This window comes from Protopterus annectens, chromosome 3.part0 (genome assembly GCF_019279795.1).
Source record: "Protopterus annectens isolate FY-2018-M chromosome 3.part0, PAN1.0, whole genome shotgun sequence".
NCBI lineage: Eukaryota > Metazoa > Chordata > Ceratodontiformes > Protopteridae > Protopterus > Protopterus annectens.
In genome coordinates, this window is record NC_056731.1 from 726,202,712 (window position 1) to 726,220,727 (window position 18,016).

Genomic DNA, 18,016 nt, shown 5'->3' on the forward strand with positions numbered 1-18,016 from the left:
TATATGTGCTTAAGTGTATGCATACATTACATGGTGTCACAAATACAATACTTTAGTAACAAATGCTTTTTCATGCAGTGCAACATTTTACAACTTCTGAATCATTATTCATCAATGGACTAGTTCTTGTGCAAAGATGCCTTTAGAGTATCACAGCCATGTGCAAGATCAAGCCAAATATGTATGCCAGTTTTTCAATATAAAGTCAAATAAAAAGTATTTTTTTTAATTTCACACTGTCGACAATGAGATGAACAATGTTGCAATCTTTTACATACAAAATGAATTGCTAAGTTTTGACTACCTTTTTTCATGTGCTATTGTTTACATTGTTCATACCTGATATTGTTGAATCATAACTGCCATTGTTATAGATCTTCATGTTTGACTCAAAGCTTCTACATTACACCACCAACATTCCTAAATTTGAATGGTGATATGTCTGAAAACTAGATTAAAAAATCTGTTCTGTATAAAACTACAAGTGGAATTGCTAAGAAAATGGAAAAGGTCCAATGTGCAATGTTACTTCATGCAACAGGTGAGGAAGTGATAAAGATAGTTACCACTTTCTTGATTAAATTAGAGGAAATAAACTAGTAGTCAGTCCTGAGAAATATTTCAGTAACAGTGTGAACAAAGGAAGAGTCTTCCATATGTAAATAATATATTTTTTTCAATTAAAATCAAAGCAATCAAGACTAAATAGATTTTAATGTAACCAAATAAAAGCACAGTGGCAAAAGCTGTGATTGTGGAGGCTTCATCATTCATGAAACACAGCAGTGTAAAGGTATTCAAATATGATGAACACAATTACAAGGCGCAAAGAAAATCAGATGTGCAATTGATACAGAGTGAATGAACTTTCAGGTATTACACTTAATATGCTTCACTGAGTTACATGAAGTTATAGAAACAAAAGGTGCACATGAAAATGAAGACAAAATAAATCACAGAATTGTTTAAATATAAAATTTGACTGGTCATTGCATTTAATCTGATATGATATCTCTTAATAAAAGAGTAGTCAGGCATCCAGTAAAAGAAATGTAGCTATATGTATGAGAAAGCATGTTTGGCAGGCTAATAGTGATCATATTCACGTCACACAAATTTGGAAAAATTTTAATAAATTTAGGCAGCAAGATATATATGTAATAGACAATAAGAAAATATAAAGCAGACATTTATGTGGGTACTGGTAATATGCATAGTGTGCAAGCAGAAGAGACACTAAACAGCTAGAGTGATTGTTTTTAGTCAGAAAAAAGGTTTAAATGCAAGAATATAAAATGTATACTTGATACTGGTGCAGAATATAGAATGCTGTCAGAAATGCTATTCAAATTATTAAATCTGATGGGAATGCATTTCAGAAATCTCCATGATTTATTAATCACAGTTGCTAGGACAATGGCTAACTGAAACCACAGTCACTAGGATAATGGCTAACTGAAGATCATTTCAGATTGAAACTAAGTTGGACAAAAGGCTGGTCCATCAACATCTTATATTTTGTGAAAAAGCCAAATATTGTCATAACAGACTAAATATAACTTTGATTTGAAATTATATTGGAGTTTGTGAACATTTTGATACACTTATCAGGGTAGAGGTATATATGGGCACTATAATAGGACTATGCTCTGTGCTAGGATATTGTTGATTGGTTCAGTAACATTTTGCTGAATTCCCCGTCTCACTTACTTACTTAACATTGCATTCTCATAAATTATCATTAATTTTCTTTGTAATAATTTGTTATTGACTGTTAAAGTGCCATGTTGTTTATATTATAGTGTTCCTTAGTTTGAATTGGGCACAAAGTAACTGCATCTACCAACAAACAAGAAAATATTGCTGGATCAGGAAACTGGGTTAATTTATAGTAGCCTGAAAAATGAGCAGCACATTACCAAATAATCTCATATAGTGTTTGTTATAAAGTATCACTCTATGATAAAAATCAAATATTAACAAGGTTGTTGTGTGAGTTTGCTTGTGCATTTAATTTGTCAGGCATTTACCTTACAAAGAACAGCACCTGCATGAAAATAAGCTATCCTCTAATAGTATAAGTAGTGTGCTGTGATACAAAAAGTGGGTATTCTGAAGGCTATCTTAAATTTGTATTAAATCTTATGGATGTCAAATGAGTTTCAAGGTGACAAAAATCTCTCTTCTATTAACAAATTTCCCTTAAAAAGCCCTTGAAGGACATGCACTTTTTGTTTTGCTTTCATTGTTTCCTTGTTTATTTAGCTATGTATTCAATGTATTTATGTTTCCACCTAGGCATGTCAATTGGTCTAAAACTGGCCCTTAATGGAGATGATACAATTTTACAGAAAAAAAATTGTATCATTTTACAGTAAGACACTGGGTCAGATTCCCAAAGATTTGTGGACATTGATGGAAACTGCCAAGTTGAGCACAAATCTTGCAGAAAACCAGATAATATGCTGAAGAGCAGACATACAGAAATACATCACTAAAATGCAGCAAGAACACAGAGTAAGTTTGGTGCAACAGTATGATCATCTAGAAACTTCACATGTAAAAAGTAAGGCCTGTAAGGAAATATGAGTGTACCTATATGGCACTTGTAAAATATATATATACAAAAGTGTCCATAGCTATCTGCCAGTATGCCATATATGCCTAATCACAGCAGCAATTGGTTAACAGAACATAAATGACCAACAGTAACATTCTCTGTATACTATACACATCCACAATATACTGCATAACCCATCATAAATTGAACTAAAATTTTTTATATATATATATATATATATATATATATATATATATATATATATATATATATATATATATATATATATATATATATATATATATATACATACATACATATACATATATTTGCAAAATCTCTCAGAATCCACAAAACAAATGCATCAAAAATGAAGGTTCTTGTGAAGTGATGTGATATGCATAGCCACATCACCAGCAGTAACTGTAGCTAACAAAAAAAAGTTGTAGGGTGAGTGGGGGTGGGGGGCACTGGTAATACACAAACTTGAGGAAAGAGTTTTAGAAAAGCAGATGGAGGGTGAGGGTAGAGAAGAGGGCACACATGAGGGAAGAGTGAATAGGAAAGTCAGAGGGAGAATCAGAGAGGCACAAGTAATATTTTGTTTGGTGGAAATATATATATATATTTTTCATTTTATGGAGTAAACAGGATTGGTAATGTGTTATCCAACTGAAGAAGAGAAAAGGGTGGGTAAGAAACATATAACAGATATCATACCACATGACATACAAAGGTAAATAACACAAAAAAGGACAGGTTATATTACACCGACAGCATATATAAAAACTGCACAAGAAGGTTCAGGTGAAGTGAACAAACAGGCTAGGGATGAAACTCCAAGAATGGGTCCTCATGATGAAATACATAAGGTAATAAATGCACCGATGCATATAGAAGTGCTATTGTGTTGGCAACTGTGTAGTAGTCAGACAAAAACAATTAGGAATGATGTTAGACATATGAAAGGGAGCAATTACTGGGAAAATGGTCAGTGCAACACACTGTGCCCAAGATATGTAGCCATGTTTGGCTATCAGCATTAGAAATGCAACTCACTCATCTGCAGGGCAAATTGAATCTATTCAAGCACACATAGGCATATAGAAGCAGAGGTCAGAATAGAAGCCTCACCATACATTCAAAAGGCAAACATCTATCCTCAAAGTCAGGCAGCAGTCCTGCAGTGCATGGGACAAATGGCAGTATTATGAGTGTGACACTGCCAGCCCAGCTATCTGAAATTATGTAAATAATTCTATGTCATTTGTGAATATTAATATGATTAATATGCTTGTCTTACAAAGAGAACTATGTTATGTGTATATTAAACTACTGGTGCAGAAGTGTGTGTTGAACAGGGTTTGTACAGTACTGAGCTTCAAGGATGTGTCCACAATGTACCCTACTGGAAAAGAACAGAAATGTATATATAACAATATACCTATGCAAATGTATGTTTTAATAGTAGAAGCTGGAACATACAAAGTTAACTTGCAAAACGTCAAGAAAATAAGTTGAAATTGTTTTATGATTGCATTATCTCTCAGTTTCAGTGAAGCAGACACAATGTCTAGAGCTAGAGGTTTTTCTATTGTCTTGAAACAGAAATAATTACTAGGTTTCAAATGTAAAAGCATTTTATTGTTTTACGACTTCCAAGTTCTGCAAACTTCTGAGATATGTATTTTTAACCCAGTGATGTTAGTTTCTGTTAGCCTGGGAACTGAAGGCGGGTGACAAAGAATGGTGTCATCCAAGCTGACCCAACAGTAATGTTTGATAGTAATTTAAGAACTCTCTCAGAGAGAGATTGTGCATTTTTCATCTTGTCTTTGACCTAGCAGCAATATCCACTCATCTGCATTTGCCTTGCTCTTGAAGTAAGACTTAGGGCATAGTATCTCTCTTAGATATAGATAGGAATATAGTAAAGATTAGTTTAGATGTGTTCTGTATTTATTTTAGAGTATCCAGCAATGTTGTTTTAAAACATTTCCTGTGATTCTGAACTCTGTAGTTACTGTGTTGATTGACTATTGCCTTGTTCTTTTATTATATATTATTAAATATATTTAAACCTGTCTTTGTGGCTGATATTTGTGAGACATATTTAAGCTCTTAAAGTACTTGCATATGTATTTGGTGACACTGTACAGACCACTCCTAAATAGCCTTGCAAGTCTTGGTCACGCTTACCATTTGGATAATAGTAACATTACACAGTAGGATTAGTCACCCTTTGTAAGGGCCTTAGAGTAGCTGCTAAAGAGTTGGTTGGTGGCAGTGATAACTACCTTATAGTCTGGGCAGAAGGGGGCATAGCTAGTAAACCTGTGCCAGCATTTTCCATGTGAGTGTGTTTGTATATAAATCAAATCCCAAAGTGTGTGTGTGTGTGTGTGTGTGTGTCAGCTACTTGGGCAGGGACACAAAGCCCTTGTTGAACAGCAACGGTGCTGAGATCTCAACCCTATAGCTGTGCCAGTGGGGAGTCTTACTGGGGATCTGGAGAGAGGGGAAAACCAGCCCCAGACTGACTGTGATCTTTATGTGCTCTTAAGGGAAATTGCACTTTAGTGTATGTGTACTTCTAATCCTCCCAATGTCTATGTCCCTCACTATTGCCAGTGATGAGGATTAAGGCTCCTTGATGACTGGGCCAGTGCAGGGGGCATCATAATGGGCAAGTGAGCTTACTAAATACACTGCTGGTCATTCTGGGTCAAGGAATGTCATATGCCAGTAACACGAGTGATGATATCCAAATATGCAGTGATGATCTGTCATACATGCAGTGTGGACAACATGAGCATGCCCAATGTGCTGCAGTAACAGGTCAAACAATGGCATACACTGGTGTGTTACTGTGCATTAATTTCATTTTGAAGTGGATATAGTTCACTGACTTGAAGCACAACATGGTGAACAACATCAGTGATGTACAGCAACAGAGAAGCAGGAATATTGACACTGAAGTTATACAAACTCATTTGACTCTAGTACAGAAAAAAAAAGGCAGAAGCCTCATATGTCACAACATAATCTGGTTGTGTGTTGCACATAACCGACACTCCTATCTGGCCAGGTGTCATGCTCTGATAGCACAGTACCATCACAGGGCAACTATGCAACTATCATGCCATAGTCCATTGCCAGTACATGCCATCATGGGCACACTCTTGTTTGTATGACAGCATTGAGGACAATGGTAGAATGCAATGTACAGTATTTCTAGAAAGTGACAAATGACTATACAGGCTCATACAGGCAAACAGATGGGGACACAATATGTACATAATGCAAACCAAATGTAGATGGTCAAAGCAAACTCAGCTATCTGTAACACTCCCAATGGCGATGAAAGCAGCATTGGTCTCCTTGACAGGATGGATTGTATGTTATGGCTAAGAAGGACAATGCTTCTTCAAGCATACAACTGAGATGACCACATTTGTGGCACAATATGAATTTTCAGTCATGACCACAATATGAGGAAAGGTGAACAGATGTGTGTGTGTGTGTGTGTGTGTGTGTGTGTGTGTGTGTGTGTGTGTGTGTGTGTGTGTGTGTGTGTGTGTGTGTATATCTATCTATATATATATATATATATATATATATATATATATATGTATATATATATATATATATATATATATATATATATATATATGTAAACCTCCCCCACAAGGTGTGGAAGAAACCATGCTGGTAACATGACATGAGTGGAACACAAAGAAAATACTTACAGTTCAGAGTCACCATCATGGTCAGGTTGAACATCACAAAGGCTCTTGAGTGTAATTTCTTTTCATTTTCTCCAAGACTTTTGGGTTTCTAATACCATGATAGAAATGAACCCTATTCCTAAGTCAAAGTATGATTAAAGTTCATGAAATTAGTATTGTTTCAGTCTTTGATGTTAGCCAAAATTTCTCTTCACAGCACCCGTAATGTGCCCAGAACTGACTCCTTCTGCAATCATACAGAGTTACATGTATTGGTAGCATATCTAAATATGACTGTAAATTGTTTTTTATGAGATCCATTGCTGCTACAACTACTATTGGAACTGTCTGGGTAACCTTTTTCCACATTGCCCTTGTTTCTATCTGCAAATCCTGGTATTTTATGACTCTGTGTGTCTCTGTATGTGAGACACTGTAATCACTGGGTGCATGCCTTTCAATAATGAAGGCTACTTTTGTCTTCTTTTCCTTGACTACTATGTCTGTTTTTTTTTACATCTGTTTTTGAACTGTTGTTAATGGGTGACCCCACGTGATATAAGCTTCATCATTTTCTATAATACTTTGTGGCTCATGTTTCCAATGCTACTTAGCTACTTCAATATTATAATGTTGGCACAAACCCCAGTGCAACAGACTTATGCTTTTCAATATACAGGCCTTCTGTCTTTAGTGTATCACACCAACCAACAAGATGTGCAACTGTTTTCACTTTTGTTTTTCAAAACCTGCATTTGTCTGTGTTTCCAACATGTTCAATTGACTTTGTAAACCAACATGTGCATAGTCCACTATCCTGGGTTGTCAGTATTAATCTTCTGTATTTTAGTTTAAATTCACTTCTCCTTAACCATTCCTGCATTAGATCCTGATCAGCATGAGGTTGTTCATAGGTTCATAGGTCGGTACTAGGCTATCTGCCCGAAGGCATTTATAAGCCTAGCCGGAATGTGTTGGCTTTCACCATCCCCTTAGATTAGTTCCCTGTTCCTCTGTCCAGCAGAGCAATTGACGTAATCCCTGGGGTAAACTTTCTGTTTCCCATCCATTCATCAAGGTTTCTCTTAAAGAGGGTTAGTGAGGAGCTCTGACTAATGTAGATTGGAATCTTGTTCCAGAGCATGGGAAGTCTCTGGGACAGGAATCTATCCCTCCAGCACGTCCTATTTATTGTTGTGGTGAGGTTTAGATCCCTGGAGCATGTGGCTCAAGGGGATATGGTTTTCTTTTGGTGGAGCATGTCCAACAATTCTGGGTTGAACATAGCCTTGTATGTCAGGCAGAGATCACCTCTGAGTAGGCGGTATGCAACCGAGTACAGATGGAGTTTCTTCAGTCGAGCTGCATAGAGCATCTGCTTGAGGCCAGTGATCCTCTTGGTGAGGTACTTCGGTGGTCTTTCCAGTTGTTGCAGGTGTCTTGTAAGGTACATCCCAAATGTGGCATTGTACTCTATGATGGGTCTGATGAGTGATGCGTAGAGGGGCCCGATGACCACTTTCGATCTGGATGCAAACCCTTTTCTGATTAGGTGGGCCACATAGAAGGATTTTCCAACCACTTTGGCAATATGATTTTCAAATGAGAGGTTACTATCTACTTGAGTCCCCAAATCCCTTATTATGTCTTCTGTATTTAGGGGACTACCACCTAAGTGATAGTTTGTGGGTACTTAGTTTTTTCCAAAGGGGATGACTATGCACTTTTTGGCATTTAGCTTTAGGCCATGGTTTTGACACCAGGTATCTGTCTCAGTGAGACCCTTTTGGAGAAGGTATGTGTCAGCCGGAGAGTCAATTATAGCCCCTAGTTTGCAGTTATCTGCGAACTTGGTCAGCCATAGTCCTCCTGTGCTTGCCTGTACCTCGGAGAAGTATATGCTGAACAGGAAGGGTCTTAGGACTGACCCCTGGGGAATGCCACTTGTAAGCGGTTTAGAGTCAGACCTAGCTGCCGCAACTCTTACCATGTGGGTTCTGTCCGTGAGCCAGTTGGCAGCCCATCTTGTGATGTAGGAGTTTATGTTCAGGCTGGTGAGCTTGTCTATAATACTTGAGTGGGGAATGGTGTTGAAGGCCTTTGCGAGGTCTAGGTAGGCTGTCTGGACCACCTTTCCCTCATCTATAGCCTTGGTAACTGTCTCAAAGAAGTCCACCAGGTTTAGAAGACATGATCTGCCTTTAACAAAGCTGAACTGGGTAGAATCCAGTGATTGGAGGTTCCCAATGTCTCTGTTAATGACATCCATGATGATGCGCTCCATAGCTTTGCAGACCAAGCTAGAAAGGCTTATAGGGTGATAGTTCTTGGGGTCCGTTGTGGCTCCACCTTTATGGAGTGGAATAACTGTTGCTGTGCGCCACTCTGTGGGCACGTAGCCTGTGGAGAGGCTGAGTTTAAACAGTGTGTTTAGTTGAGGGGTTAGTTCATCTTTGAGCTCGTGTAGGATGCAGCCTGGGACACTGTCCGGTCCCATTGATGCTGTGTTTTTGGCTTTGAAGAGGGCTGTTTTAACCTGAGTGTCTGTGATTTCAGGGGCACTACATTCTTCTGTTATTGTTATTGGCCCTTTTGGGGGTGAGAGGGGGGTGAAGTTTGCAATGAACATGTCTGCCAGGATGTTGGCTTTATCCATCGGTTCAGTGTATTTTGTGCCATTCTGCACTAACTCCGAGCAGATCTGAGAATTGCCACTTAGATTCTTGACATAGCTAAAGAATGCCTTGTGGTTATCTTTGGAGTCCATGGCAATTTTTCTTTCGAAGCTAGCCTTGGATGATTTTATGAGGGAACGTAATTTCTTGCTGATACTGATCAGGGATGTCTTCCCTTCTTGGGATTTTACTCTTTTCTGTACTAGTTTCCTCCTTTTATTGTATAGCTTGTTTATGGCAGGGGTCCACCAGACTGGTTTCCTTTTCTTGGATGAGTGAGTCTTGGTTTTGTTTGGGATAGCACGAACAATGCATTCTTGTAGGTGCCCATAGAGTGCATTAGTAAAGGATTTTGCAGCTTGGACAGCGCTATCCTTTAGCATGGGGGCTTGGAAACTTCTCACCTCTGTCTTAAGTAACGTGAAGTTTGCTTTTGAGTTTTTCACAGTGATTTCTTTGACCGGGGGTGGTGGCGGAATGTGGATATCCAGATTGATTAGTTTATGGTCAGATCTAACCAGTGAGGGGTTGACCTCCGGTGTGGAACACCAGTCGCCCATGTTGGTGATGACCAGGTCCAATATGTTGCCACCTCTGGTGGGGGTGTTGATCAGTTGATCCATGGCGTTTGAGTTTATAAATTCTAGGAAATGTTGTGCAAGGGAGTTTGTACTTGAGTAGTTCTCCCCAGGGGTGGCTCATGCTCTAGGACTGCAGGACTGCAGCCCTCCCACCTAAAAAAAAAAAAATTAACTTAAGAAACACAAAAACAAACAGTAAAAAACAACATGTTCCCATAATTCCCGGAAGTACTCCATGCATGCACGCACACTCTCAGACTGCTTTCTCAGCAGTCTAGATAGGTGGAAAGGCATCTCTGCCCTGAGATGCCTGGCAGTCTGTGAGGTGGTGACATCATAGACTGGAGGCACTCCGGACTGCAGCAGCAGCAGGCTGGACCAATCGCTCAATGGATATCTAAGCTAAGGTGCGCTGGACCAATCACAAGTGCTTGCTCATCGGCAGAGAGGATTACAGGGCTCAGTGGATACCAATGCTTGTTGGCAAAGAGGATTACAGGGCAGATTTGCTTGTTGGCATTACAGGGCTCAATGGATACCAATGCAAGTCAGCAGAGAGTATTACAGGGCAGATTTGCTCATTGGCAGAGATGAAGTGAAGGTGAGCTTCTAGTGTGTGTTTTGTGTGTGTGTGTGTGTGTGTGTGTGTGTGTGTGTGTGTGTGTGTGTGTGTGTGTGTGTGTGTGTGCGTGTGTGTGTGTGTGTGTGTGTGTGTGTGTGTGTGTGTGTGTGTGTGTGTGTGTGTGTGTGCGTGTGTGCGTGTGTGTGCGCACGCATTTATTGCATGTTCCTGATATACTTAGCTTAACTTGATCAGTTGTGCCGAGATGTGCTCAAAACTGTTCTACAGTTTCGATAGGCTTTCTTTTTCTTGATGCACTGATTAAGTAATGTTAATGTGGAAAGCGTCTAAAAGTTTAAAAAGTGCAATGGTACGAGTGCACTTATACTTCAAAACAAATCTCAGAGTGTGAGTGTTTGTATATATTTAGAGCATAGTGCCAGTCACGCCTTTGGTTAATAGCTACAGAATATTATATATTTACTGTAAACCGCGAGAAATGCTGTGTTATAAAATGTGTTTATGCTCTAAGCAAGTGGCATGTATGGAGAAAAATGAAAGGTGTTGCTATTTGTATTACAAGATCTTGTTTTTATAGAAAACGGGAATAAATGCAAATTACTTAGTAAAGTGTTCTGCCATGTTATGTTAAAGGCATAGCTGATTTTTTTCCACAGGTAGCTGAAATTTGCCACACGTCATCCCCCTCGCACAACAGAAGAGTTTAGAGTTACCGCTGCCAATCTAGCCACTCAGCATATCACTTTTTTTTTTTTTTTTTTGGTCGTTACAACTTGAAATAACTTGCTCTTTTACCTCGTATTATGTTTTCTTTAGGTCCCGCAATGCTTAACTACATGGAAGAAACAATATTTATTTTCATTGTTCAGATTGTTCAGTTAAAGTTTTTCTAAATTAGCTGTTTGCACACACAGGCACATGCCGAATTCATCATATATCATTAAGTACTGTTTCAGTAAAAGTGTACACACCTAATTTAGAATCCCATTTCCACAATCCCGTCGATTAGCAGCAAAATAACAATTTATTTGAAAGTGAGTTAATAAACATGGTGCAGACTTTTGTCTAAGTTAATGATGTTTATCTAGAGACACAGACATTGTCTGACACCTGTTAGTTGTGACCACACTGCTACCAAGTGATCTGTTTGATTGTACCTATAGGGTATAAATTTGAGTTTTTGTTAACATATACTGGTTCACATACATGAGAACTTCTTTTATTAAAGGGGACACACAGACAGTTAAGCAGTGTAAGTGTGCAGAGTATCACCCCATCCAAGGTAGACACAAGTACTACAGTGGTTTTTCATCTGTCCTTGCTTGATTTTGCAGAATGTTCTGGTTTTCTGTCATATTTCTATACTGTTGATTTATGCTTCTTATTATTCATAAAGTGCCCATTGCTCTGTGTTTAAGTAGCAATGCTTTCATGACCATCAAGTAAGCTTGTCTGAGATTGTAAGATGCAAATAAGTTTTAATAAGCATACTGTTAAAAAATTACCAACATTGAAAGCCTTTTTGTTGCTGCCATGCATAAAATACTTACATAACTAGATAACTTATAAGCCCTGGGTATTGAAATGCATACGACAGTATTTGTAATAAAGGACAGGATTACAGTATTTTAAGAAGCTCATTACCTTTGCTGAAGACTTGGTCATCTTTGCAGACTTTACCCGTAAACTAAACAGAATGCAATCTATCATGTGTAGTCCATAACCTGTGCAGTAATCCTTTAAGCAATTTATCTTGAGCTTGTTTCTTGTTTTCTGTTCATTTTTTACTTTGATAATGTTTTCCCCATGAAGCAAGTAGATAGTTGTTGTCAGGCAGCAGGTCTTTTTTGGATAAGAAACATTTTTACAAGTGGGGGTATCACAGAGATTGCTACTTTCAGCATGTTACTTGTTACTTTAATAAAGCTGAATATAAATTATAATGAAAACTGCAGTGCAAGGAGAAGTGATTTGAGTTGAGTGCTGCTTGTTTTTCTTATACTTGACTTTTACTGGCATTCCAGTAATGTATTTAAAAAGTTATTTATTTTTTCATGGCTCACAATCTTTTTGTTTCCATCTAGATATTAAGTAAGTTGTCATGCAGTCAATGCATTGAAATATTTTTTTCTTCTACTCTTCATTTTGTTTTAATTGGACTCTCATAATGATGGTTTTTAAACCCAGGGTAGCGTATTTTATTAAAGTTCCAGTTTTTGTGGTTTTGAGCATAGCACCTCCCATTTCTAGTTGACCACACCCCTTCCCATTGGCCCCACCCATTCAGCTGTCTCCTGCAGCCCCCCTTTGATTTGACTTCACCAGCCACCACTGGTTCTCCCAGTTAATGTTTGGGTAATTGAAATCACCCAATATCAGGGTATTTGGTAGGACCTTTATGTTTCCCATTGTTTCCAGGAATGCGGAGTGTGGGTCCTGGGACAGGGTGGGTGATCTGTAGCAAGCTATAATTTGAATAGCAGTTTTGCCTGTTGTTAGTTGCACATGTATGATCTCTAAAGCATCATGCTGTGCCACTAACCTGGAGGTGTGGGTATCCTTGATGAATATAGATACTCCCTCACCTTTTGTATTTCGGTCAGGGTTTTGTGTCCAAAATGCATGGTATGAGTTGTAGCCTGGTAGTGCCGGGGTTCTCTCTGGAGCCTTAAACCAGGTTTCTGTTACTGCCCATATATCGATTTTCTCCATAATGAGGAGTGCCTCAAGTGCGTGCATTTTGAGGTTTTGACTTCTGGCATTGAGTAACATTACCCTCAGTTTTTTGTTACTTGTACTATTTATGGCGGTCGGTTTGTCTTTTGAGCCTTGCCTAAAAAAGGCACTATGGGGTGGCAAGAGCCTTGGCCAGTAATTGAAAGCCTAAGGATGACAGGTACAAGCCATCTCTAGCAAAGCATTGTAGCTTGTCGAGCATGTAATCCCAGGCTGACAGACACTGGATCCCCTTTGAATGACATCAGAAGCTTAGCCAGTTGTTGAAATTGATAATTTTTTCTCTATTCCGTGGTATCATTCTTGGTGAGGGCAAGATGCTACTCAGGTTCAGGGTCATACTGGCCTGGGCTATGTGATCAGAGAGCTCCTCCATGTCTATTTTCATGTAGTCCAGGGAGGTATGGCTCAGGTCATTCACACCAACATGGACAATGACAGAGTCATATTTGTACTTGTTCTGGAGTGACCTGAGTGCTTGTGTTATGTGGCAGATCCTGGCACCCAACAGGCAGCTAACAGTAACCTTCTCCTTGTTCAGCCTAGTGAGTGAGATGTCAGTGTGCCTGACTATAGAGTCACCTATTACTAGTGTGTTGGGTATGTTATTTTGCCTTAAGAGCTGTGATTGCGTGGCACACTGGTTTTGTGAAGTATGTGTTTCATGGTTTATGTTGGAGGGTGGAGGTTTCTTGGATGTCTGCTTTGGAGGTCTCTGTTGCTTTTGCAGATTTTTGTTTAGAGCCTCCGAGTATGTTTTCATGTATTTATGTGAGTTTTTTGCAGATGCTGGTTTCATAGGTCTATGTGAGACTGGTGGTGTGATGCAAGTAAATCCCTTCTCCTCTTGACTCCCTGGTCTAGTCTTGGGTTGAGAGAGCTTAGCCTCCAGTTTGGCTGTATAATTGCATCTCTCGCATGTATTAGTGTTTGGTGGAAGGAGGAGAGGGTTGTCTGTGTACATGAGGCAATTGTAACATTGCCTTGAAATGCCCAGATTCACCAGTTGGACTGGAGAGTACACCTGAAACTGCCCTTTGGACATGCCTGGATAGGTGCAGTGAACTGTTTTACTGATTGGCTAGTAAGGTCAAATAGAGAGCCCTGTCCTTCTCTACAGTATGGGGGGGGGTCTAGTGCTAAGGTTTATTAGTGCTTGCTATGAGTTTTGAGCAAGTGCTGGGATGAGAAGTGAATGGTTTGAGTGCTTAATGTGAAAGTTTGTCTAGTTCCAAGGGAAAAATTGAAGAGTAGACTTTGTGGAGCCGGGAATAGTTATACCCTAGCTAACCGGTGCTGCCCGGCATGCAAAACTGCGCAAATGCGGGTTTTATAGCAGGGAAATGAAAGAGAAGGAAATTAGCCCAAAATGGCCAATAAACTACTAATTTCTGAGCTGAAACCACTCCTCCACAGACAGATAGGCTGCGCAAAGCTCCCTCTCTCACACTGAATAGAGAAACTTCTTTCTATCCAAGTAAGGTATGGCAAACACAGAAACTTGTAACATAGCCCTGAATTCAGCACTAACCTGAAAACTGGATTATACTAGCTTAGAAAGGTGAGAAAACAAGTATATATATATATATATTTTTTTTTTCAGAAAATAAAGCAGATACAATCAAAAAACACTTTAAATGCACAGAAATGGCTATCACACTTGAGTGTGTAGCCTACAACAGTTAAACAGGTAATTTAAATACAAAAACAACTTTGTTAAAGTGCAGGCAGTAAAATAAGTACAATATGTAGCTCAAACAAGCTGTTTAAATCCCAGAAACTCTAGAAAATCGGCGTTTTAGGTGGAATTAGCTAAAGGCAGCAAGGAAACACAGAAAAATGATACTTCATCACTCCAAAGTCTTTTTTTGTCTCTCTGCTGCTGTAGAACTCTGCAGGTCACTAGGCAGGAGCTTGCTGTGCTGTATACTAGCGCAAAAACCTTGCAAATGTGGGTTTTATAGCAGGGAAATGAAAGAGATAGAAATTAGCCCAAAATGGCCAAGAAAGTACTAATTTCTAGGATGAAACCACTCCTCCAGGGACAGATAGGCTGCTCAAAGCTCCCTCTCTCACAGTGAACAGAGAAACTTCTTTCTATCCAAGTAAGGTAAGGGGAAAAACACAGAAACTTGTAACACAGCCCTAAATTCAGAATTAACCTGAAAACTGGACTATACAAGCTTAGAAAAGTGGGAAAACAATTTTTTTGTTTTCAGAAAATAAAGCTGATACAATAAAAAAAAACACTTTAAATGCACAGAAATGGCTATCACACTTGAGTGTGTAGCCTACAACAGTTAAACAGGTAGTTTAAACACAAAAACGACTTTGTTAAAGTGCAGGCAGTAAAACAAGTACAATATGTAGCTGAGACAAGCTTTTTAAAATCACAGTAACTCTAGAAAATCAGCATTTTAGGTGGAATTAGCTAAAGGCAGCATGAAAATGCAGAAAAATTATACTTAATAGGTTCATAGGTTCATAGGTAGGTATGTCAGCTTTTGCCGCCCCATTGATTAATTAACTGATCCTCTGTCAGGCAGAGCCAATAAAGTGATCCCAGGGGTGTATTTTCTGTTACCCATCCACTCGTCAGTTAGTGAGGGGCTCTGCCTGATGTAATTTGGAATTTTGTTCCAAAGCATGGGGAGTCTCTGTGACAGGAATCTATCCCTCCAGCATGTTCTATTTATTATTGTAGCGAGGTTTAACTCACTAGAGCACGTGGCTCGTAGTGACTTGGATTTCATTAGGTGGAGCATGTCCATCAATTCTGAGTTGGACATGGCTTTGTAAGTCAGGCAGAGATCACCTCTGAGTAAGCGATATACCACTGAGTACAGCCGGAGTTTTTTCAGTCGGGCTGCATAGGACATATATTTGAGGCCAGTAATCCTCTTGGTGAGGTACTTTTGTGGTCTTTCCAGCTGTTGGAAGTGTCTTGTGAGGTACATCCCAAATGGGGCATTGTACTCTATGATGTGTCTAATGAGTGACGAGTAGAGGGGCACTATAACCTCTTTATTTCTAGATGCGAACCCTTTAGTAATTAGATGGGCCACATAGAAGGATTTCCTAACTACTTTGGCAATATGATTGTCAAAGGAGAGATTACTATCCACCTGGGTCCCCAGATCTCTTATTACCTCTTCTGTATTAAGGGGGCTGCCACCTATGTGGTAATTTGTGGGTGTTTTGTTTTTCCCAATTGGGATGACTATGCATTTTTTGGCATTTAGCTTGAGGCCAGGACTTTGACACAAGGTGTCCATCTCAGTAAGACCCTTTTGGAGGATGTTCGTGTCAGCTGGAGCGGCAATTATGGCTCCCAGTTTGCAGTCATCGGTGAACTTGGTTAGCCATAGTCCTCCTGTGTTTGCCTGTACTTCTGAGAAGTATATGCCGAACAGTAGGGGTTCCAGGACTGAGCCTTCTGGGACACCACTTGTGACTGGTTTAGAGTCGGACCTGGAGCCCGCTATTTTTACCATGTGAGTTCTGTCTGTAAGCAAGTTGGCAACCCATCTCATGATGTAGGGGTTTATGTTCAGGCTGGTGAGTTTTCTGTAATACCTGAGAGGGGAATGGTGTCGAAAGCCTTGGCGAGGTCAAGGTAGGCTGTGTGAACCACCTTTCTCTCGTCTATGGCCTTGGTGACTGTCTCGAAGAAGTCAACCAGGTTTAGTAGGCATGATCTGCCCTTAACAAAGCCGAACTGGGTCGGGTCAAGTGTTTGGAGGTTTCCAATGTGTTTGTTAATGAGTTCCATGATGATGCACTCCATAGCCTTGCAGACCAGGCTAGTCAGGCTTATGGGGCAATAGTTACCAGGGTCAGTTGTGGCCCCTCCTTTGTGGAGAGGAATAACTGTTGCTGTGCACCATTCTATGGGCACGTAGCCTGTGGAGAGCCTGAGGGTGAACAGCGTGTTTAGGTGGGGGGGTTAGTTTGTTCTGTAGTTCATGCAAGACGCAGCCTGGGACACCATCTGGTCCCATTGACGCTGTGTTTTTAGCTTTTGAAACGGCTGTTTTCACCTGTGCGTCTGTGATTTTTGGGACACTACACTTTTCCGGTATTGTTGTGGGCCCTTTTGGAGGGTGTTGGCAATATTAGGTTCTGTATATTTTGTGCTATTTTTCACTAGTTCAGTGCATATCTGCGAGCTGCCACTTAAATTCTTAACATAGCTAAAGAAGGCTTTGTGGTTATCTTTTGAATCCTTAGCTATTTTTCCTTTGAAGTTAGCCTTGGATGATTTCATGAGGGACCTTAGTTTCTTACTGATACTGATCAGGGATGTCTTTCCTTCTTGGGATTTGCTTTTTTCTGAACTAGTTTCCTCCTTCTGTTGTATAACCTGTTTATTGCAGGGGTCCACCAAACTGGTTTACTTCTCTTAGAGGAGTGAGTCTTGGTTTTGCTAGGGATGGCACAATCCATGCATCCTTGTAGGTGCTTATAGAGTGTATTTGTAAAGGTTTCTGCATCTTGGGCAGTGTTAATCTTTAGCGTGCGAGCTGTGAAACTCACCACCGCTGTCTTAAATAAGGTGAAGTTTGCTTTAGAAAAGTTGTTTACTGTGGTTTCCTTAGTTGGGGGTGACTCTCTCTTTTGTCTCTCTGCTGCTGTAGAACTCTGCAGGGCACCAGGCAGGAGCTTGCTGAGCTGTATACTCAGGAGTTTTCTGTACTTGCAACTATATTTATGCATTTTTCACATTTCTTGCATTCTCATCTGATCCTTCACCTTATATTCTTTATTTTCTTTTTTGGCACATTCAGTTGCCGTCTAATTTTTATCTACTTCTGGTATGATTTCCATTCCTGCTTGACACAGATATACTTCTGCTAAACTAAGCATGGAAGTCATCTTAGACTTGTTCTCCTCATGTTTTAAAACTTTCTCAATGTTTGGATCTTGTGAGGTCAGCAGATATGTATGTAGTACTATGAATGCAGATCTATATATGTAATCAATTTCAAGGAGGCCCCTACTTCCTTCATATTGTGGAATACATAATTTTGGGATACACAGATTTTTATAAATTATTTGATAAGCATGAAGCATTGTTCTTGTGTTCCTATCCAACTGATCCAGTAACTTTAGTGGCCAGTCAATCATTCCAAAACTGTATGTTAGAACAGGAA